Source organism: Tursiops truncatus, chromosome 16 (assembly GCF_011762595.2).
Source record: "Tursiops truncatus isolate mTurTru1 chromosome 16, mTurTru1.mat.Y, whole genome shotgun sequence".
Classification (NCBI taxonomy): Eukaryota; Metazoa; Chordata; class Mammalia; order Artiodactyla; family Delphinidae; genus Tursiops; species Tursiops truncatus.
The window spans coordinates 68,367,329-68,390,316 of NC_047049.1; the positions used below are offsets into that span (position 1 = coordinate 68,367,329).

At 43.1% G+C, this 22,988-nt stretch overlaps 1 long non-coding RNA gene across 1 annotated transcript in view; it reads left to right on the forward strand.

The window, feature by feature from the left end:
- Positions 1-22,988, forward strand: part of LOC109550121 (uncharacterized) — a 227,391-nt gene that overhangs the window by 16,151 nt on the left and 188,252 nt on the right. Inside the window, exon 3 of the long non-coding RNA XR_002176491.3 lies at positions 20,649-20,721. This is a non-coding gene — a long non-coding RNA (uncharacterized lncRNA). The remainder of the gene's footprint in view (positions 1-20,648; positions 20,722-22,988) is intronic.

The window sequence follows — 22,988 nt, forward strand, 5'->3', positions numbered from 1 at the left end:
GGCTCAAATTCATCTTTGTAGATGAGGATATTCAGTTGTCCCAGCACCATTTGTTGAAAAGACTGTTCTTTCCTCATTTAATTGCCTTAGTACCTTTGTTTAAAATCAATTCAACATAAATATAAGGAACTGTTCCTGAACTCTCAGTTCTGTTCCATTGATCTATATGCCTATCCTTCTGCCAGTATTCTAGTATTAACTTCTAAGATGTAACTTACTATGATAAAGGCAACTTTTTAATGCTAAGGGTAAGCTATATCTATCATAATTGTGAGGCACAATGTTTTGCTCAATATCTCAAGCTCCTGGAACCATAGTGTCTTTTTTTATCATTCATATGATAAAAAATTAGGTTTCAGCAAGGTGGAACTTAAGAGGTGCAGTCTAAATATCTGGAGCCGTAACTGTGTCTTACAGAATGACATGTGATTTGCAACAAACTGCATTTTTAAAGATATGTTTATAATAAATGTCTTCAGTATAACACTGAAAGCTATAGGGCTGATAGCTAGCTTGTGTTTATCTAATATAAGAAGTATTATCTACTTGAGGACATGGGGAGGGGGAGGGGTAAACTGGGACGAAATGAGAGAGTGGCATGGACATATACACACTATCAAATGTAAAACAGATAGCTAGTGGGAAGCAGCCGCATATCACAGGGAGATCAGCTCGGTGTTTTGTGACTACCTTAGAAGGGTGGGATATGGAGGGTGGGAGGGAGACGCAAGAGGGAGGAGATATGGGGATATATGTGAATATATGGGGATATGGGGATATATGTGAATATATGGGGATATATGTGAATATATGGGGATATGGGGATATATGTGAATAGCTGATTCACTCTGTTATACAGCAGAAACTAACACACCATTGTAAAGCAATTATACCCCAATAAAAATTTTTTTTAAATAGTATTATCGGGGCTTCCCTGGTGGCGCAGTGGTTGAGACTCCGCCTGCCGATGCAGGGGACACGGGTTCGTGCCCCGGTCCGGGAGGATCCCACATGCCGCGGAGCGGCTGGGCCCGTGAGCCATGGCCGCTGAGCCTGCGCGTCCGGAGCCTGTGCTCCGCGACGGGAGAGGCCACAGCAGTGAGAGGCCCACGTACCGCAAAAAAAAAAAAAAAGTATTATCAAATTTTCCACTTTGAATGACATTTACATCACCAACACTGTATATTATTGAATCTAAGATGCCATTAATTATAAAATGCACCATTATTTTATGTACACTAAGAAAGAAAAACATGCTTTCAGTTAAAATATACAATAGCAACAACTGAAAAAGATGCACACTAGTTACACAGATGTAAAATTCTAAATAAACGTGCATCTTAAAACTGATGAAATACAGTGTATTGGGACAAAATGTTACTTTTGAATTGTCACATTTTTTCCAAAAGGGATATTCCTATAGCAGGATCGCTTTAAAAGTATATTTTCCCTCCTTTTCTTTGTATACACTTTGACAGTAAAATAAAATTCTATAATGATTTCAGTGATTTTGAATGTATTTCAAATGATATTGAAGTGGGAGTTTGCATTAGATAGCTTTAGACACATAGTGTATCTGTGTATCCATGAATAATTAACATTTCTTCAGCCAGTGTGAATCTCATCTTTTGAATCCATGTACATACTTATTGGAATGCCCACTGATTTGAATTATTTTGAAACTATTTACCAAACATTGGAACTTCTGGGATAGATCAGTGATTTACAGCAACCCTAGGATGGCATATTTGAATCTGGACAATCCCAGAAAATTCAGGATGTAGACTCCCTATACCATGGACATTAGTCACTGGTGAGACTGCTGAGAAGCCACAAGCTCAGCCCTCTATGGAATGTACATTCCAAAGTGGAAGAATTGCCAGATGTGCATAGATCCCTGTCATTTTCTCCAGGACTGAATTCCTACCATGGGGCTTGAGCTGCACAGAGGCAATCTGAGCAGCTGCTTCCTCAGGGTCAGCCAAGGGGCATCGAAACTGTCCTCACGCCCCCCTAATCTTTCACTTGCTAGCCTGCCCCCAGTGCCTTAGTGTCATCGCTTTGAGGTGAGGCCCTACCTGCAGAGAGTCTGTGTCTATGGAGGGATGATACCTATTACATATTATTTATTACTGGCCTGGGAGGAAACAGGATCTTGAGGGGAAAAGGTAAGGGTTTGGGGCACCAGGTCCTCTAAGTTTTTCTGCTTATAAGAAAGCTGAGACAGGACTTCCCTGGTGGCGCAGTGGTTAAGAATCCGCCTGCCATTGCACGGCAGTTCAAGCCGTGGTCTGGGAAGATCCCACATGCCGCAGAGCACCTAAGCCCCTGTGCCACAACTATTGAGCCTGTGCTCTAGAGCTTGCGAGCCACAACTACTGAGCCTGCGTGCCACAACTACTGAAGCCCACGTGCCTCGAGCCTGTGCTCCACAACAAGAGAAGCCCCCACAATGATAAGCCCATGCACCACAACGCAGAGTAGCCCCCGCTCACCACAACTAGAGAAAGCCCTGTGCAGAGCAACGAAGACCCAATGCAGCCAAAAATGAATAAATAAATAAATAAATTTATTAAAAAAAAAAAAAAAAAGGAAAGCTGAAACAGGCTTAGACCAACTTAAAAAGAAAGAGAGGCTACTGAGGGGCAGTTATTCTAAGGATATCTGAACTTAACCAGGAATTTCAAAGCTGTTCAGAGCCTAATATTGCTCTGTGAACACCTCAGGACCACTCTCCTTGCCTGTGTGGCCTCCTTCCCATGTTGAGTCTGCTTTTCTCTGCACATCTGCTCCATTCCACTCTCAAGGTAGACTAGCTAATCTTTAATATATTTTCAAGTCCAAATTCTGAATGAGCCAGAGTGCCTTTCCTAGCTAATTACATCAGTCTAGTTGGTTAGAGCCTTTCTTACCTGGCCACAAAATGGGCCACATGATGGGCCATAACCAACCCACACATGGGCTGTTCTTGGGCCAGATGTTGCTTTGGACTGATCAGTAGCCAGCCCGTGGCCACTTCTGGCCCAGAGCTGCTTCCCTTGTAGGGGCTGCCAGTGGGCCAGTTGTAGCTGGAAGTAGATATTGAGCAGGTGGGCCCTGTGTCCAGAACTGGCACTGGAGAGATCAGGTAGACAGGAGAAGATGCTGACACCCAGGGAGAGTAAGCAGTTGGGAAGGACAGGGAAGGGCAGCACAGATAAACCCCGTCTTTGAGACCTGTATATAAAAGGGCTTTGCATCACAGTGCTCCGAAGACTACAGTTCAAGAGTAAGGTGTTTTTACTAGTATGCAATTTTGCCTCTGGATAACCCATAGCAGCTTGTGTCAGACAATAGTCTTTCTTATGACAAATGAACAAACACAGTGTCTTAGCCTGGGTTTCCCCCAAAGCAGAGCCTCAGACAAAGGCTTTGATGCAAGTGATTTATTTGTCACATCCTAAGGACCAGGTGAGGGACGAGGAGAGTGAACATGGAAAGAAGAGAGTCAATACCAAGATTCTTTCGGAAGTTGGCCCCTGCTAGGAGTGACTGGTGCTTGATCTCTCCAGGGTCTTTTGAGGAACCTTGTAGAATGTGGTCTCAGAACCATCTGCATGAGGGGAGTGAAGGAGGAGCATTTATCCACTGGATCTCATCCCCTATTGGTCAAGGGGGCTCCACAGTTTCATGTAACCCATGCGTGAGTGCAGAGCTGCTTCTACCTGCAGGTCAGAGGGGCGGTGAGAAGTATAACCACAGTGCTCTTTGCTTGCACCTGCAGGGTGCTGGCCCAAGCCTTCAGGGAACTGGTTTCTGCTTTAGTGCCTGGAGTAAGAGGTGGGGCCACAGAGATTCTGAAATACATGAGAGACCTCCAACACATCTAGTCACGATCGACTGTATGAGCGATCTGTCTCTTGGGAAAGTACGTTTTTATCTGATCCAGAGTGTTTAATTCCATTTGGCATGCAAAAACTCTCACCTGTATCAATTTCCTTCATTTCTTCAGGAAGAAAACTCAAAAGTACAAGCCATACTTCAGCTATCTGTTCCTTAGGGAACTTGGTCTCTCTCTTAGGAACTGCCCCGCCCCACCACACACACCAAATAACCCATCATCTGGGCCATCACTCTGTTGCACAATTTCAAAAGATGCCACTCACATCCTATTCCATGGAATTCTTCAGAGCCACAAGGCTATATGCAGTGGCCTTAATATTTCTCCTGGATTTTCCCACTGACCATGGTCAAAGTAGAATCCACGTTCAAATAAAACATCACCACCAGGGGGTAAGACGTCCCAGGATTAGTACTGCATCCCTTAATTGTAGTGCTCTCAACCTCATGAAAATGTGAATATCCCTCAATGGGAAGCAAGTTAATCTGTCATTAGTTATTTTCGCTTTAGTAAAGTGAAGAATCAAGTTCTTGATGGGAGTGAGGGGAAGGGAATGAATGAGGGCACTGAATACTGGTAAAGGAGGGGTAGAGAATATGTGGCTAGAAGTTTCTAAAGACAAACTCTAGTTACTTCACAGTTTGAGCTGGGACTGACCTTTCTCAGACTGGTTTGAGTCTGATTCACTGTAGCCCAAGCAGTATAATTCCTCAAGACTTCATGTTCTGCAACTTTTAATCACATTGATTCACCTAGGCCTCTGCGGAATCTTCAGAAGCTACATGCCATGAGAATTTCAAAGCTAACAGTCTTCTCTATGAATACCCCCTGAGACAGCCCTTGAGTGTGATCAGAGAGGAAGACAGGAATACTTATGGTGCATCAAAGTATGGGGTCTTAGTTTTCCCCAAGGTGTTTATCATCTAAAATCATACAGCAAAACAGAGATTCAGAGAGAAACCAGTGAACAGTCACGTACCAAGAGTTGTATTGGATCAAATAGGATGTAAGAGCAAGGTTGGAGAAATCAGAAAGATTATCTTAGAACCCAAAGCACTGAAGGGTTGGGAAAACATGGGCCAAATCTGACCTCCTGCCTGTATTTATGAATAAAGTTTTATTGGCACACAGCTACACCCATTCATTTATATTTTGTGAGTGGCTGCTTTTATGCTACAGTGACAGAGTTGAGTAGCTATGACAGAGACTGCATGGCTTGCAAGGACTGAAATATTTACTTCCAGCCCTTTACAGAGTAAGTTTGTCAACTCCTAGATAATCTTACCTCTGTGTGTGCCAATATCCCTGCTTTGTCTCTTTACAAGGCAAAGATTTACCATTGGTTGAGAACCCACTGAGGTACTACTCCTTGAATTTTCAACTGAGTATCCTGGAACGATAAGTGGAGCGTTCAGACACACACTGCCTCAACCTCCCCATTTGAGGACCTCTTCCTCGGGGTGCAGAACCATTCATTCCACCAGTCGACAGACCCAGAGCATCAGCTGAGTGCCAGGCACCAAGCTAGGTCCTGGGAACATAAAGATGAATAGAAGGTGCTCAACTCATTGTTCTGTGTCAGGGAGAAGCTACACAAGGCAGTTGCTGCCTGTGGCCTAGTGTTTCATTTCTCACTGTCCTTCTCTTTTCTCTCTTTCATCTCTCTCCCTCTCTTGTTCCCCCCTCTATCCCCACCCTTTCACCTTGACTCTCTCCTTGCCTGTTTTCCTTTCTTTCGTCCTTTCTCTTGCCCACATCTCAGGCCTGCCAGTGCCACCCAGTGGCTCTGACAGACATTACTCAGACTTGCTGAGAGCCCTCAAGGTTGGGAATGACCACAGGGTTGTCAGTGAGAGCCTATAATTAGGGATTCACAGACAACTAGAAGGCTCTAGTAATCCTCCCCTGATTGCTTAAAGCATTAATATTAACTTTTAAAGTCTTTTATACTTTAGCATAAATGAAGGAACCCAAGGTAGGTTTGTTAAGGGTAAAGAGATCAGGAGAACCCTAAATGATTATTGTTAAAGAGGTTTCTGCATAGTGCCCTGAGCAGACATTGCATTTGAGTTGTTTCAGGCATGTTATTTAGATGGAATGTGATATGGATGTAATAAAGTGTGCAGTGATGGATTTATGACTATAACCAGTTTATTGAACCATCTAAATCTTAACAATGTATTAACATGGAACAATAGTATATATTTTCCCCAATCGCTGCAATTAACTGCACTCCCTTCAATTCCATTTCCTGACCTTTAATAATACCTTAGGTGAATCCCAAGGGGTGCCGGGAATAGCCTCTCACACGGGTGCTGTCCCTGCAAGGCTGTGTAGCAAGCCCCTCGGATTCTCCCAAGGCTGATGGAGGCCCTTGTTGATTCCCTCACCCTTGCAAGGACTCTGCCTGTGAGGAGTGGACTGCAGGGTGGGGGTGGGGGGTGGGGGGAATGACTGGCATTGATGATGATAGGGCTGGTTCTACAGACGCTTAGTAAGTTGGTGGGGGAATGTCTAACTCCCATTTTTGTCCACTGTCTCTAGAAGGAAGGGTATTGAATGCCTGCTGTTTGGAACAATTCTGGGACAACAGGAAAAGTCCTGTTCAGTGTCCTGTTGTCTGATGATGGCAGCCCAGCCACTCCTGGCCTGGCACAAATAACCATGTTCCAGGTCCCGGTGAATCTGCATTGGTGTGAGGGAGGCTGGGGCAGCAGCTCACTGAAGTCAGGCTTGGGCCACCTTGCGTCTCCAAGGGTCGCAGCATCTTCTCATGGATACTGGCCATTGTGAAGCCGTGCTTACACTGTGACTATCATTTGCTTACCTGCCAAAATTATTTTTTCTCTTGGAGGAATCTGGGTCTCAGAATTATATCTTAATAGGCCCCCAAACTTGTCCAGGGTCAAATGGAGGTTCTGGCACTAGTCCTTTACATGTGAGAAGGCAGAAGAAGGCTAACCTCCGTTCAAGTAGTTATTTGGAATATGGTGGTATTTGAAAGATTTCCTGTCCTAAACTGTCTCTCCCAGTTAGGTGCCCCAGTGTCTAAAATTCTGCCATGAGAAATTCATTCGTTTGAGTAAGCATTGTCCTCTCCTCTATGACTCTCTTAAAATAAAAATACCCTGGAGGGGTGGGTAGGAGTCCCCTGTGAGGTCGCTAACCACCTGTGGGTACGGCTTCTGAGTTGAACAGGGAAGCGATGACCATCTCTGAAACTATTTAATAGCTTGCATTTATTTTAACAGTTTAATTCACCAAAGAAGTTATCAATCATGAATGCAACATTTTTAATGCTTAAAATCTAGTACTTTAAAAAGATAATAAAGGCAGCAAAGTTAGTTGTGGCTTCTGCTTTTCAACCTGGAATCACTGCCAGAAATATTGAGGAGTTCCCAACTTGGATCAGTACTAATTACCCAGACTCAGGCTCCAAGGGAGAGTCAGGAGATGTGAGCAGGGGTGGTGGAAAAAGAACAAAGGAAGCTTTGCTTTTTTTCTGAAATTGTGGATTTTTCCACTAATAAATGATAAGGGTGCCCATCATTTATACCTGACTGCTCCATGGTGGATGACACCTGGCTGCCCACATAATAAATAATGGATACAGTTATTCATCATCCCCATAAACTATCCTGGTACCATGCTTTTTTTTTTTTTTTTTTTTTTTTTAATCTTGTAGCTTCGATGTAGACTGTCTTTTTTCTGGTCTCCTCCTCTCTCAATGCTACCCTTTCTTCAAACTCTGCTAAAATTCTACCTCTAGACTTCTCTAGCCACAGAGCTATCCTCCTTCTCCTAAATTCAAAACACTATCTACACAAATCTCTTGGCATGTGTGTGTTTATTACACCATGACTTCCCAAAGCATTGCTTTGCTACTTAAGTTTCAACTCATGTTAAAAAAAAAAAAAAAAAAAAAAAAAGGAATTCCCTGGTGGTCCAGTGGTTAGGACTTTGCACTTTCACTGCCGAGGGCGCAGGTTCTATCCCTGGTTGGGGAACTAAGATCCTGCAAGCTGCACAGTGTAGCCAAAAAAAAAAAACTTTCAACTCATGTGATTTAGCCCATGTAGATATATATCTTGTCTGTTTACCTACATGGGAATTCAGCAGCTTTGGAATCCCCAGGGTGCACCTGACAGTGCTGGGCATGCCATAGTTACTCAAGTCTCTATTAAATGAGTCAATTAAAGGCAATGGATAGACCTCTGCATATGTGACCTACAAAAGGTGACATATGCATTTTGAGGTTTCTATTCTTTGGCTGCCCCCATAGGAGATATCTTACTTAACAAACTGAAAACATTCGGCAGCTCAAACATGACACCTTGGTCTCTTCAGAGTAAAGGAAGTAATACAATTGAACATTTCCAAAAATCTCAGCTTAAATGAGGTGCTGACGCCATATGCCATCATGGCTATATTTTTGCTGTCATTATTTTAAATAGATGATGATGGTGGTTGACAGGGGAAGGTGTCAGTGTCGTCCCTCAGCTGGACTGGAAGGAAGGAACCCTCAAGTTATCCATGAATCATGGTCTATGATTGGGCCCATCAGGAAAGGCTTCAACCAGGAAAATGAATATCAACTAGAAATATACCATAGCTAGAAAACGGATCATTGGAGTTGAACTGTGGTTCAGAATTAGGTTGAACCATATAAAATTGATGATCTTTAGTCATTTTTAAACTACAAAACAATTTCATCCTAATAGTAACACCCAGAAGGTTGACTGCCTAGTTCTCATTTCCTTCCTGGATGTGTCAACACGATGGTTCTAATTCCACTTGGTTTGAAATTTTATTTTCACACGGCAAACCGTAACAATTTTAGTAATAATAGAATGTCAATTACGAAGTACCTTCGATTTTACCTTACAAGGTGTCTATCTTTTTAGAAAGTCTGTACTCTTACAAGTGTATGTTTATTTAGAAATCCTGTCTCAGTAAACCCTGCTCTTCAAAACATTTTTGAAACCATACTTTCTCATTGATGAAATACAAGGCCGTTTTAAATAGAAAAAGCCATTTTTAATAAGCTTCTCAATTCTGCCTTCTCCCAGGATTTAATTTTTTTAATGGAGGAGTTTGCTTTATTCTGTTTTATCTAGTTGATTTTTGTGATATATTATGCTTCTCAAGAGGAATATGGGCCTTCATTCCACCCACTCCCTCTCCCTAGTCACACATACCATTATGACTCTATTTGCCTTTTGTTTCCACTCTCGAACTGAAAATGAAGATAACATTAACTCACCTTTTCTTTGCTGAGTGAGATAACAATCCAACAGCACCAAAGGAGTGTAATGTTGGAGCTCACTTTCTGAGAAATTACATCATGGAAGGATTTGTTAGCCCCAGAGCAGATGTTCCTGGCTCTGGTGATTTGTCATCAGGCTCAGAATGTGGAGTTTTGAGTTCTAATCCAAGTTATGACAGTGACTCCTGGAATACTTTTAGGACAATTTATTGAACTTTCAATTCGGCCATTTATTCCCATAATACTTACATGGAAACTCCTGTTTACCTACTTTTGTTTCTAGCAGGCTTGGCCTATTTATCAGATTCCTCACAATTTTTGTTGTTTTCCTTTCCAGTGTCTCAAATTCTTCAAGTTATTAGATTAGTTTTTGTTTGTCTTTTGCTACAACGAATAAGTTAATTTGAGGGCCTGTGACTACTGTGTGCTTAGTGTCATCTAAGGGGTGCTAACTCCTCTATGCAGTCACTCAGAGGGTGGCCCCATCCAGGGAATAGGGTGACTCTGGTCTAGTGCCTGATCCAGCTGAAGGACTGATTTGACCTCTGGGTTAGCAGAGTGAGAAGAGTCCAGAATGTTACCTTCAGTCAGTGAATGAAGTCTGCTGCATCACTGGGTACATAATATGTTTGTGTGTCTCCCGTTGGGCCCAAAGTGCTGGGCATGGTAGTCATTACAGACCCTGGTCCTTACTCTCAAGACATTCACTTGAGTAGTTGAGGCAAAGCAACATATATGAGAAATTTAGAGAAAAATTAATTGCTAAATGACATAGCCCTGTCTATATGTTCAAAAGCCACATTGTAATTATTCTTTTATTTCTTAATCTACGAAACTTTCCTTATATGATCATGATGTGGTAAAATAGAATAATGAGTGAAGGCACTGAGAATCTAATTTTTAGGACTGGTTTCATCAGGAACCAGCTATAAGTTCTTAGGAGAAAATCTTCGTGACATTAGACACTGAGTTCTTAAATGCAGCATCAAAGGCACAGTTCATAAAAGAAAAAAATCACAAATTGAACTTCGTCAAAATCAAAAGCTTCTGCTCTACAAAAGACACTTAACCAAATGAAAACACAAGCCACAGACTGGGAGAAATATTTGTAAAGCACATATCTGATAAAGGCCTTGTATACAGAATATAGAAAGAACTCTTATGACTCATTAAGAAAACAACCCACTTTTTAAAAATGGGCAAAAAAATTGAACAGATATTTTCCCACCATCTCGTTTCTTTACTAAACAAGATATACATATGGCAAGTAAGCACACGAAAAGGTGCTCAACATCCTTAGCCATTAGAAAAGTGGAAATTAAAACCATAATGAGATAATACTACACACCTATTAGAATGGCTAAAGTTAAAAATATCTGACAATACCTAGTGTTGACAAAGATGCAGAGCAACTGGAACTCTCACACATTGTTGGTGGAAATGCAGAATGATACAGCCAATTTGGAAAACAGTTTGGCAGTTTTTTATAAAGGTAAACATACTCTTACTATTTGACCCAATTATCCCCCTCCTAGGCATTTACTTAAGAGAAATGGAAAGTTATGTTCACATAAAAACCTGGATACAAATGTTTAAGTGACTTTGTTCATAATCACCCCAAATTGGAAACAATCAAATATCCTTCAGTGGGTGAACAGATAAACAAGCTCTGGGGTTACCTACTCAGTGAAATACTTACTACTCAGTAATAAAAGGGAACTATTGTTACATGCAACCACAAAGGTGAATCTCAAATGTACTATGCTAAGTGATAGAAATCAGATGTAAAAGGCTACATATTGTATGATTTCATTTATATAAAGGTTAAAGTTAAAAAGGAAGGAAGGAAGGAAAGGAAGGAAGGGAGGGAGGGAGGGAGGGAGGGAAGGAGGAAGGGAGGAAGGAAGGGAGGAAGGAAGGGAGGAAAGACTATGGGATTGAAAAGAGATCAATGAGTATCAGGGGCCAGGCATGAGGAGAGGGCTTGACTACAAATGAGCATCAGAATTGGGTAATGGATCTAGTCTGTAACTTGACTGTGGTAGTTCTTATGTAACTATATGTTCATCAAAACTCATAGAACTATAACATCAAAATGTGTGAATATTATCATATATAAATTACTTCTCAGTTTTAAAAAAGGGAAAAATGCAATCTCTCTGCCTCAGTTACACATTTGTCAAATGGAATGATGCAGCTTCTTCTGCTGATAATGATGATGATACATCAAACACAGGGTTTTGGAAATCTTTTGTAAATGAAAACATGTCTGAGTGCTTTGAAATGCATGAAGTGCTATACAGTTGCCAAATATTATTACTAGATTTTTCTGTTTTGCTTTTGTATTCAGCTACCCTGCTAAACTCTTTTGTTATTTATGAAAGTTTGTACATTGATTCTTTCAGCTTTTTGCAATAAACTATCAATATAAATAATGACAATCTCTTCCTTTGCAGTCTTATATCTTATTTCATAGCTTCTTTTCTTATTTTCTTATATTGTGGTAGTAGACATTCTTGTTTTATTCCTAAACTAAATAAGGATGTATATAAAATTTCAGAATTAAATATGATTTTGGATGGATTTAGTAGCTATCCTTTCTCAAATGAAGGAAGTTTCTTATTTTTTTTTTAAGTAGCAGGCTTAATGTCACATTTATTTATTTATTTATGGCTGCGTTGGGTCTTTGTTCCTGCACGCGGGCTTTTTCTAGAGCAGGGGCTACTCTTCGTTGCAGTGTGTGAGCTTCTCATTGCGTTGGCTTCTCTTGTTGTGGAGCACGGGCTCTAGACGCACAGGCTTCAGTAGTTGTAGCACATGGGCCCAGTAGTTGTGACTCGCAGGCTCTAGAGCGCAGGCTCAGTAGTTGTGGCGCACAGGCTTCGTTGCTCCGCGGTATGTGGGATCTTCCCGGACCAGGGCTCAAACCTGTGTCCCCTGCATTGGCAGGTGGATTCTTAACCACTGCACCACCAGGGAAGTCCTAAAGGAAGTTTCTTTTTATTCCTATTTCCCAAGAGTTATTTCTTTTTTGTTAATAATGAATAGCAGATTTTTTTTTTTTGGCTGAATGGTTTTTTCTGAATCTATTGAAATCATTATATCATTTTATCTTTTAACCAAAAATATTTATTTTCAATCAAACTTCAGAGCTGACCTTTTATATTCTTGTGTTCCTTCTCTAATCAATCTGTAATCTCGGGCTTCCCTTGGTGGCGCAGTGGTTGGGAGTCCGCCTGCCGATGCAGGGGACGCAGGTTCGTGCCCCGTTCTAGGAAGATCCCACATGCCGCGGAGCGGCAGGGCCCGTGATCCATGGCTGCTGAGCCTGCGCGTCCGGAGCCTGTGCTCTGCAACAGGAGAGGCCACAGCAGTGAGAAGCCCGCGTACCGCAAAAAAAAAAAAAATCTGTAATCTCCTAAGGGGCACAGACTTTGTCTTTTTGTCACTGTATCTCTCCATCACTTATCCCAGGTCTGATTTAAACAAAATATTTATCCCTAAAACTTAACTCTTATCTGAAGGCTCGAAAGATCTCTTCTCCCCTAATTTTTTTTTTGCGGTACGCCGGCCTCTCACTGCTGTGGCCTCTCCCGCTGCGGAGCACAGGCTCCGGATGCGCAGGCTCAGTGGCCATGGCCCACGGGCCCAGTCGCTCTGCGTCATGTGGGATCCTGCCGGACCGGGGCACGAACCCACGTCCCCTGATCGGCAGGCGGACTCTCAACCACTGCGCCACCAGGGAAGCCCTCCCCTAATATTTTTAAATCCTTAGTTTCAAGATTAGTTTTAGCGTGTTTAGTCATCTGTATCTCTATCAAAGTTTTGGCTTCATCCTTTTTGCTCCAAACCTATTCTTAGAGATAGATTTTTTAATAGTCAATGTGAGTACAAATACTCTCCCCTAAGACCTGCTGCTGTTTTATATTTTAATATCTCTCTTTCCTTATCAAGAGTAGGTTGTAGGTTGCGCCTAGGAGCTTCAAAGTCTGTTCTTCAGTCATCAGGATGTGAGCAGAAGAAAGATACTGGTAATGCCTGGAGATTTGTAGCAGGAAGTTTCCATTTGTAACATGAGTGGCAGCTGGTTGTAGGGCACGTAGCCAACCTCAGCCTTGCTTTTGTTGGTCTCTTGAGAATCCTGCTCTTAGGGAAGACTGGGGAGATGGTATCAAGTAATAGGTAAGAGCATGGACTTTGGACAGAAGTAGCCCTAAGTTTGAGTCTTGGCTCTGACAATTAGTAATTGGGTGACCATGGATAAGTCACTTAACCTCTCTATTTTCGTTTTCCTCATCTTTAAAGTAGGTGTAGAAGTAGGTGGTTTTGAGTGCCTGACACACAACAGACTCTCAAAAATGTTGCCTATTATTTCAAAGCAGTTGCCAAGGCATAATCTGATGTGATAAAATAGGTTTCCCTGTGAGAGGGCACTTAGAGGTTTTTTTAAAATTTTGTTTTGTTTTAGATTTTTATCATGAAAGGAAAAAATGTAATTTTTTTAAATGCAGTTATAAAGATGCAGAACAAAGAGAGTCCGGACTCATGTTTCACAATTTACATAGCTTATTTATTGTTTTATGTTCTGTAATACTTCAGACAGTTATATAATCTCACCCCCTCCCACCCTTTTAGGATGCCAGGATATGACACCAGGACAATAGGGAAGAAAAGTTTTTGGTGGGGACACATGATGTGTTGCAGGAAGAAGGCATATGCTTTTCTGACATTAATGTCCCGTCACTTACATTGGGTAAAGCAATCCCAAATACGGACTGATACCGGGAAACAGATTTTTCCATTATCGTTCTAGCCCTAAAGTCTATGAGACCTTTTTATAATGTTATGAGCCCTTCTCAGCCTGGCCTGTTGTCAGGCACTGGATTTTAAACCTCGGTTAATTCCCAGTTGTAGTGGCTTCCAAATCTCTCCAGTTCTTGAAGTCATAGCCTGAACTTCCCCACTTCTCTAGGAATAAATTTTCTTCGACATTGGTTCTCCTATATCATTCTTCTTATCAAAGGCTACAGTTAAACAACTACCCGGTAGAATAGGAATCGTTCACCAGACTCCCCTGCCTCCATCCCTTTGACTCCGACCCACCTCCCTGAACTCCAGTCACCTCACCTCCCCATGGCTTGCCCTCTCTTCCAGCCAGGAAGGACCATCCATGTGCCATTTTCACTTGTGTAGCTTTAACTTACTATCTCCTTGCCTCCATGAGGGTGATTTCTCTATGTTGCTGTTCTCCCTTCCTCCTTTTCTGGAGTCATGAGATATAGAAAATTTTTAGTCTTTTGGCATCTTTGAAAGAGATCTGTTATTAGGTTTATTTGTGTTTGTTTAGAAGAAGTACTTTGATACACTGGAGTTGGAATAAGATTATAAGAGAAAGCTCAAATGAAAGGAGAAAGATAGTTGCTAAACTGCATTTAAAGAGGCAGAGTCCTGTTAACTGAATTTCTGTCTAGCTCCATGTGAGTTTGAAGTTTTTGCTGAGATAGTTGGTAAAGTTTGGAAAAGTTCAGACCTGACTGCTCTGGGGTTTCATTCAAAGCTTCCTACAGGCATAGTAATGGACCACTAGATGCTGCAGGGGTTTCCCCCTCACTGAGACACTCTTGGGGGGTTGGGGCAAGAGGACAAAAACAAGACAAACAAGCAAGCAAATTCTGGCCCAGGTAAAACTGGGATCCGGATGCCATTTCCCCTGAGAGCTCTCTGCTTACCCTTTCTGTGCTGCTTTCTGCTCCAAAGTGCATCTTCCTCTCCTATCTTCTGCAATTCCTGATTTCAGAAAGATGACTTATTAGCCATTTACACCTTTGTGAGAATCAACGTTATCTTCCCTTAACACTTCCACTGTATTTTTGCAGTTTAAGACCTATCTCTCCAACCACGAAAGGACAGTCCTTGTCCTTATGAAGGAAATTTTAGACATCAGTAAGAATTTGGGGAAAATTCAGAAAGAAACGGAAAAGGGATGTTTCCTGGTACTCTTGAGGTTTAAATATCCGGGGAAAGTAGCCACTTTATCGCCACCTTCTCTTTTTGGTTTTGTCACTTACCCTTTCGAGTCAGGCCCCAGCAAGGGTCCTCCTGCCCCGTGTCACTCATGCCAATAGAAGGAGACCAAGTTCTGTTCAGAAGCAAAGGAAAGTTTTGTTCTTTGAGCAAAGATGGAGAGACGCGAGCAGGTGTTCTAGAGTCCACGCCCTCCCCACAGGCTGTGGGCGGGGCTGCTTTATAGGGGTCTCGTCAGCAGGGAGGGGGCGGAGTTCTTACAGTGGGCACAGGCGAGCTGCTCACGGCCCTGCAGCCTTAAGCGCGGGGCACAGCGGTCTCTGCACACGGCCCACCGCCGCCGCCATCTTGAATTGAGTCCCTGGCGCAGCGCTTCTCCACACGCCTGGCCACGGAGCTGAGGTGTCAGCACAGCCTTTTTTTGGCCGTGCTAGGAACTCCGGTCTGAAGCGCCAGGGGCAAGGCTTCGGCAACGCAGCACCCTACAGGCAAGTGAAACCAGACAAGGCACAAAAGAGGTTAGACCTTCTCTTACCACCTAGATTCCATCTTATTCCCCACTCCGCACCCTTCCACCCCTCACGCCCTCACCCCGCTCCGGGCACCCCAGTGGGCTTTGCCAGTGACAGGTTAATATGCCCCACGCGCGGGCCTGAAGGAGTCTGTGTACCACTTGAGTTCCTGAAAACACATCCACTACCCCTGCCGGTACACTAGATGATTGGACCACAGATGAAACTAATGAAGCCAAATGAAACTAATTCAAAAGCAAGGCTAGGGCACACAGATTCTTTCTGAGGGGATTTGGCAAGGAGACGTGAAGCGACTGAGACATTTAGCCGTGGGAACAGTGGAAAGACCATGTAGGTCAGGGTTGAAGCTGGAGGTTGGGGCATGAAAGCCACAGAGAAAGCTGAAGGTATGGGGAAGCAGAAACCCTGAGCCAAGAGAAGAGGCTGCAGTCCATCGATCCTTATCATCTGCTTGTTCTCTATTTGTGCATTTGTTTACTTGCTAAAATTTATTTGTAACCCCCAAATCAGTACTTGCGGTGCTTTTGCAGTCATTTGCAGACATGAGCAAAATGGTGAAAAATTTGGGTCATCCAGCGCCGCATTCCCAGCTGAGGTCGAACAAGGAGGTACTCTGCCTTCTTGTTTCAGCTCTCGTGCTATAAACAAGTGTCCTTTCCACGGTTTCTTTAGTACCACGTTTTTCACATTTTTATACTTTTTGTTGGTGACTTCACTGTTTAAAATGACCCCCAAGTGTAGTGTAGTCCTAAAGAGCTGTCTAGCGTTTCTAAGCTCAAGAAGGCTGTGACGCTCCTTCCAGAGAAAATACATGTATTAGATAAGCTTCCTTCAGGTTGTAGTGCTGTTGGTTGTGAGTTCAGTGTTAATGAATCAACAGTAAGGTGCCTTAAAACAGAAATACACATAAAGCCAGGTTATGGATTGATCGGTTGGCAAGTGTTGTGACCAGAGGCTTGCAGGAACCTAATCCTGTATTTCCCCTAGGAGTAATGGTTCTCTATTTGCTAATTCGATGTTTGTGTCAATTTTAGAGAACGTAACTGCTGTGAGCAATGAGAGTCGAGTATGTTGAGGGGTAAAGAATGAAGCAAACACAGAGGAAAGCAGGTGAGGGATTGTGCTGCTCCAGAGAGACAGAGAAGCTACCTGCTCCCTGGTGGCTCCCAGTTTCAAGCTCAGTTCCATTGAGGACTGGCTGAAATTTATTCAGTGGCATCTCCGTATCTTTACAACTTTTATATAAGCTTGGTTGAGTTTCCTCTCCTTGCAACCAACAAAGTTTTGGCTGAAACTCATACTCCATACATTACCTATCCTGAGGAGGCAACTGTGGAAAGATGTAGTGGTCTCGCCCTTTGAGGGCTGGTCCACGGCCGCTATGAAGTCCATGCTGCTGAGGTTGTGCTGGTGTGTTCCTGACACAGGTGCTGCATCACAAAAACACACCCCACCTCAGGGAGGTCTGTGTTCTAACTAAATGTTCAACGCCACTCGAAAAGAGAGTTTAAGAACTTGAACTTTTAAAGAAACCAAACTTTGGTGTCAGTGTGAATTATCAATGACAGATACTTTGCAGCAACTTGCTTTGGTTTCTAATTTGAAGGATGGCAGTTTTAGGATGGTCAATTTTTTTTTTTTTTTTTTTTTTTTGCTGGGAGACAGACACATTTTTGAAAACAAGTTCCAGTCTGAACACCCCTTGAGGAAGGGACTGTTTATTTGACAAAGCAGTGTGTGTCCCCACATGGGAAATTAGAGAGAGAGAGAAGCACCAGACCATGCAGAAAAAGAAAGTTTTAAGATTCTCTAGGTGAAGGAACAGGCTCTCCCCTGCATACTTGGTTTGATGACTGTGGAAAGTACACATTCAGTGGTGTCTGAGCGCCAAGCAGGCCCCATCGTTCTTTCCTAGCCCTCTGTGGTCTGTGATGACTCCACCCCACTAACCAGAATCTCTCACTCCCCAAATGCATGGTCTCCATTCCAATCAACTGTTTATTCCACTAACAGACCAAACTTTTATTCTGCCGTGCAATCTCTCATGTTTGTCTTATCTGCTTCTGAGCTCTCAGAATCTTCCCTTCAAAGCCAATCCAGTTACTCCTCCCCAAGAAACTATCATTGGTCCTGTGAACTTCCTTTTCTTTGCATTGCTTCTCCATCCCTGCTCTCTGAACCCATCTGGTACTTGAAGACAACCTTCTCTTATAGCCTACAGCGTTTCCTAATGAGGCTGACTCTAACAATAATGAAAGTTTCAGTCAACTCAAGAATCCTATCAGTACAAAGGGGTAATAATAATTCAAGGCCACCTATGATCCATAATTTTCCAAAAGCATGGTTGATCTGAAGTCAACCTCACTTCTTGGGGACCCTGAGCACATTAGCACTTGCTAATATCCGTGGTTGTCCCAGCACATGGAATAAGTTAGTTTAGCTCATATGGGTAAATTTTTCATTCCCAAAGAGTTATTTTGTTAGTGCCAACTTGAAAATAATGCTATACTGTCTTTGGGAAAGACTTTTCCCAAGTAATGTTAAGTCTCTTATTGCCAGCTCATTCAGTCTCATAAAAGCTTTCTGAGGTAGGGATCTCCCGTCTTTTTTAAGGCAAAGAAACTGAGGCCTCACAGGAATAGTTTATACAGAGAGAGAGTTGGGGCTAAAAGCAGACCTTCTAGGTCTAGGTCTAGGTGTAGCAAGAGAAACCAGGGAAGCCTCACTCCCACAATAGGGCCACCATGAACAGTTGGGCAGATTGCATACTGCATAACTTCAGAGTTTATGAGGAGTTGACCTCTTTGGCCAGATGTGGTGGCCCTGCTTAGTCTAGGACCTAGCCTGAGGTGAAGTGAGAGCCGGTGCTGGGTACTAAGGAAGAGACTGAGGGTGCTTCATCTTAGTCCTCTTCTTGGACAGCCAATCCAGATGGCTTGCACTCTCTTTTATTCTTATTGGGGTCATTGGAAGGGGAGAGTTTGTCAGGCCTATCTTCTCAGTCTCCTCTTAATAGCGTTCTCATTTCTACAGAAGGCACCAAGCCAAAATTTCTTAAAGGGTCAGATTTGCAGATACATTTGATTACTATGAAGCCAGAGACAAAGAGGCCACATCCTTAAAACATCTGGGGCCAAGATCTATGCATTATGGACTTAACTCCTGACACATTTGGCACAAGTTGAAAAATGAAGGAAAAAAGTGCCCACTGTCTCAAGAGGCCTTAGGAACATACAAGGCAAAACGTTTTAGTTGTAGACAAGAAAATGCTGGAGAGTCAGCAAGGGATGAGCTGGTCAGGAAATATCCACTTCCTGTGGATACTCCCAAGTCCTCCCACTCTGGCCAACCGCATTGCAGATGATATAGCCAACAAAACACTGTACCAAAACGGCACTATTGGCTCAGTTGGCTCCAGTCAGCTGCACCATTGACCGTACTTGCCCATGCAGGACCTTCCAGGTTTCTTCCTGAGGCAGGGGATGGTCAAACAAACCAACAAGAAAGATTTGTATCAGAAATGTGGCATTCTGGAAGCAAGGGTGGGCATTTATCAGCTGCAGCTGAAGATAAATTTCCAGACTCTTTCAGGTACAAGCAAGGAATTCAGGTTGACTTTACTTTGTAGAATGGCTTAAAAGAAATGGTTTTAATTTAATTATGGGAGTTTTTCAATACCATGGTATAAGAATTCTGTGATTTACCTGCGCTCAGATGAAAGCCTACTCTTGAAGTTTGCTGCGTTAGATGGGAATTAGTATGCTAAGTCCATTAACCACTGTTTTCAAAGGAAATCAGACTTGTCTCTTAAATTAAAAAAAAAGAACAAATTGCAGCGAGTCGTGCTGAGATGCCTTGTCTTTAGTGAAAAGGGAAGTATGTTTTCTCTGACCAGCCCACACAAAATCAGATATTTAATATGATTACTGAGAAGATGGAAAAGGTTTTCAGGAAAGACTCCTGTTGCTCAGCTCCTAGCAGCCTGTAAAGGAGTAAGTAGGAAGTCGAAGGGACCAGCCAGCCCGTTAAAATGAGGCCTAGAAATGGGATCTTTGATTCTGCACAGCAGTCCTGTGAAAGCAGAAGGTACAAATGGTGGGTTAGGCTGGCAAGAGAGTCCAAACCAACCAACTAAGCAACCAACTTATTTTTAAGCACATACTATTTACATGAGGGTACACAAATGCAGGGTCACTGTCCTCAGGAAGTAGTTGTATTTTGGACATTTGGCTAACCAGGAAAACAGGAAACACTACAGGCATTTACAACAGGGAATTGGTTACAGGTGATGGAGGAGCTGAGACACTGGCAGAGGATAGTGCTAGCAGGAAGCCTCTACCAGCCCCCAGGCTGGAGGGAGTAAGGCAGCCTTTGCAGAGGTCCATGGGCAAGGGTTAGGAGGCACAAGTGGAACCAAGGTGGGTCTGTCTAGGGGCTGGAGCTGTGGAGGAGACGCAGCTGTTGCCAGAGAATGAGTCTGAGGCAGAGAATGAGGGAGAGAAACACCCTAACTTACCCTTGTTCCCCCTGCCAATACCTCACCAGTGCCTACCATTGACTGAACCCAGGCAGGAGCCAACTAACATACAGGCCTGGGAAAGATAACCTGCAGGGGTCAGTCCCCCTGAGAAGCATAGAAGGGCAGGGGAAGGGCAAGGAATGGACTGGGGGGCAAACAAGCCTCCGCCTGGAGCATGCTTGGATCATTTTGTACCTTCAACCACAATGACTTCACCTCGTCCTGGGCCAGACCATGACAAATCAGTTGCAAACACAAGTGCCGGCTGGAATGGGCTCTGGGGTCAACCACTACCTCATCCTCTCACCAGCTACTTAACCCCATTTGGGGCTATCCCAAGACCCTTTTCAGGAGGCTCCTTAATTCTTAAGTAACTATAAGTAACTATAACACACACAGCCTGACATACATACTGTCTCTTCACAGAGGCCTTGGAACTGACTGTCCTCACTCCTGTTCCCTGTGGAGAATCCCAGGATCTAACCAGCCCCATGGTCAAGTGAGTAGAATTTTGTCTGGCTTTCATTTCATCTGTGGTCAGTTCTGACAAGATCAGCTTGATAAAGACTCTAAGCCCCAATGTGCCTAAATTGATGCTTTCAATTTAGTGCCTCAGTGCCTAGGTAACAGCAGCCCTCCAATCTGGGTGTTTCTCTGAGTTGATATCACAGGCCTATCTTGCTAAAATCAGCCTTATCAATATTATCAGTTCAGAGGTTTTGGTGTTCCTAACCAGCTGTATGACTTCAGACAAGTTACTTAGCCTGTTTAAATCTCTGTTTCCTCATCTGTACAATAAGAGCAAACACAGGCCTGTTGTGTGGCTTAAATGAGAGAACAGCTAGTAAAAGCATTTATCTCTGTGCCTGATACACAAGCAGTGCTCAATAAATACTATATCCTGTATTGGTCAGGATTCTTCTAGGTTAAGTGATAGAAGCCCAGTCTGGATCTAGGAGTTTATCCAAGGTCCTCACTCTGGGTTTTCTCTATATTCCTCTGATTGATTTCACCCTCAGGCAGACGGTCCCCCGTGAGATGGCAGGGTGGATGCTGAGACATCCTCCTTCCTGAGCAACCACAGGAAAAAGGGATTCCAAGAGTCTCCTGAAGTCCCTGGAATGGGGTTTCATTGGCCTGTTTGGATCACATGTCCAGCAGTGAGTTAGTCACTGGGGCCAAAGGGTGGATAGACAGCTCCAGTCGGCCAAGCCTAGGTCATGTGCCCATGTAGGCTGAGAGTAAGAGAAGTCAGTTCTCCAAAAGGAAACGGCAGAGCTGTTTTCAGGAGGAATGGATGTTAAGAAGGCAAAAACAAACTATTTCCACTACAGCAGCTATTGTTCTATTATTATTACAATTTACTATTTATTATTTACTACTAGCACTTCCACTATCCCCACTACTACTACACTGTACAGCTACTAAAAAAACTTGGAGGAATATTCAGTGAACAACTTGGTTAACAGCCAGGGAAAAGGGAAAATCATAGAAAGCTATTATGGGAGAAAAAGTGTCCTGAATAGAAGGAAACAAAATGAAAGAGCTTTTATCAGTAGATGAAAGGTGAAGTTAAAGCAAAGCCTGAAATGGTGAGTTCTAGGGGATCGTGTAAGCATCTTTCAAAAACAAAAGTGATCTACAAAAACAGGAATATAGATCAATGGAACAGGATAGAAAGCCCAGAGATAAACCCACGCACATATGGTCACCTCTTTTTCTTTTTTTTTTTTTGCGGTACGTGGGCCTCTCACTGTTGTGGCCTCTCCCGTTGCGGAGCACAGGCTCTGGACGCGCAGGCTCAGCGGCCATGGCTCACAGGCCCAGCCGCTCCGCGGCATGTGGGATCTTCCTGGACCAGGGCACGAACCCGTGTCCCCTGCATCGGCAGGCGGACTCTCAACCACTGCGCCACCAGGGAAGCCTGGTCACCTTATTTTTGATAAAGGAGGCAAGAATATCCAATGGAGAGAAGACAGCCTCTTCAATAAGTGGTGCTGGGAAAACTGGACAGCTACAGGTAAAAGAATGAAATGAGAACACTTCCTAACACCATACACAAAAATAAACTCAAAATGGATTAAAGACCTAAATGTAAGGCCAGACACTCTAAAACACTTAGAGGAAAACATAGGCAGAACACTCTATGACATAAATCACAGCAAGATCCTTTTTGACCCACCTCCTAGAGAAATGGAAATAAAAACAAAAATAAACAAATGGGACCTAATGAAACTTCAAAGCTTTTGCACAGCAAAGGAAACCATAAACAAGATGAAAAGACAACCCTCAGAATGGGAGAAAATATTTGCAAATGAAGCAACTGACAAAGGATTAATCTCCAAAATTTACAAGCAGCTCATGCAGCTCAACATCAAAAAAACAAACAACCCAATCAAAAAACAGGGCGGAAGACCTAAATAGACATTTCTCCAAAGAAGATACACAGATTGCCAACAAACACATGAAAGGATGCTCAACATCACTAATCATTAGAGAAATGCAAACTACCGTGAGGTATCACCTCACACTGGTCAGAATGGCCATCATCAAAAAACCTAGAAACAATAAATGCTGGAGAGGGTGTGGAGAAGAGGAACCCTCTTGCACTGTTGGTGGAAATGTAAATTGATACAGCCACTATGGAGAACAGTATGGAGGTTCCTTAAAAAACTAAAAATAGAACTACCATACGACCCAGCAATCCCACTACTGGGCATATACCCTGAGAAAACCATAATTCAAAAAGAGTCACGTACCACAATG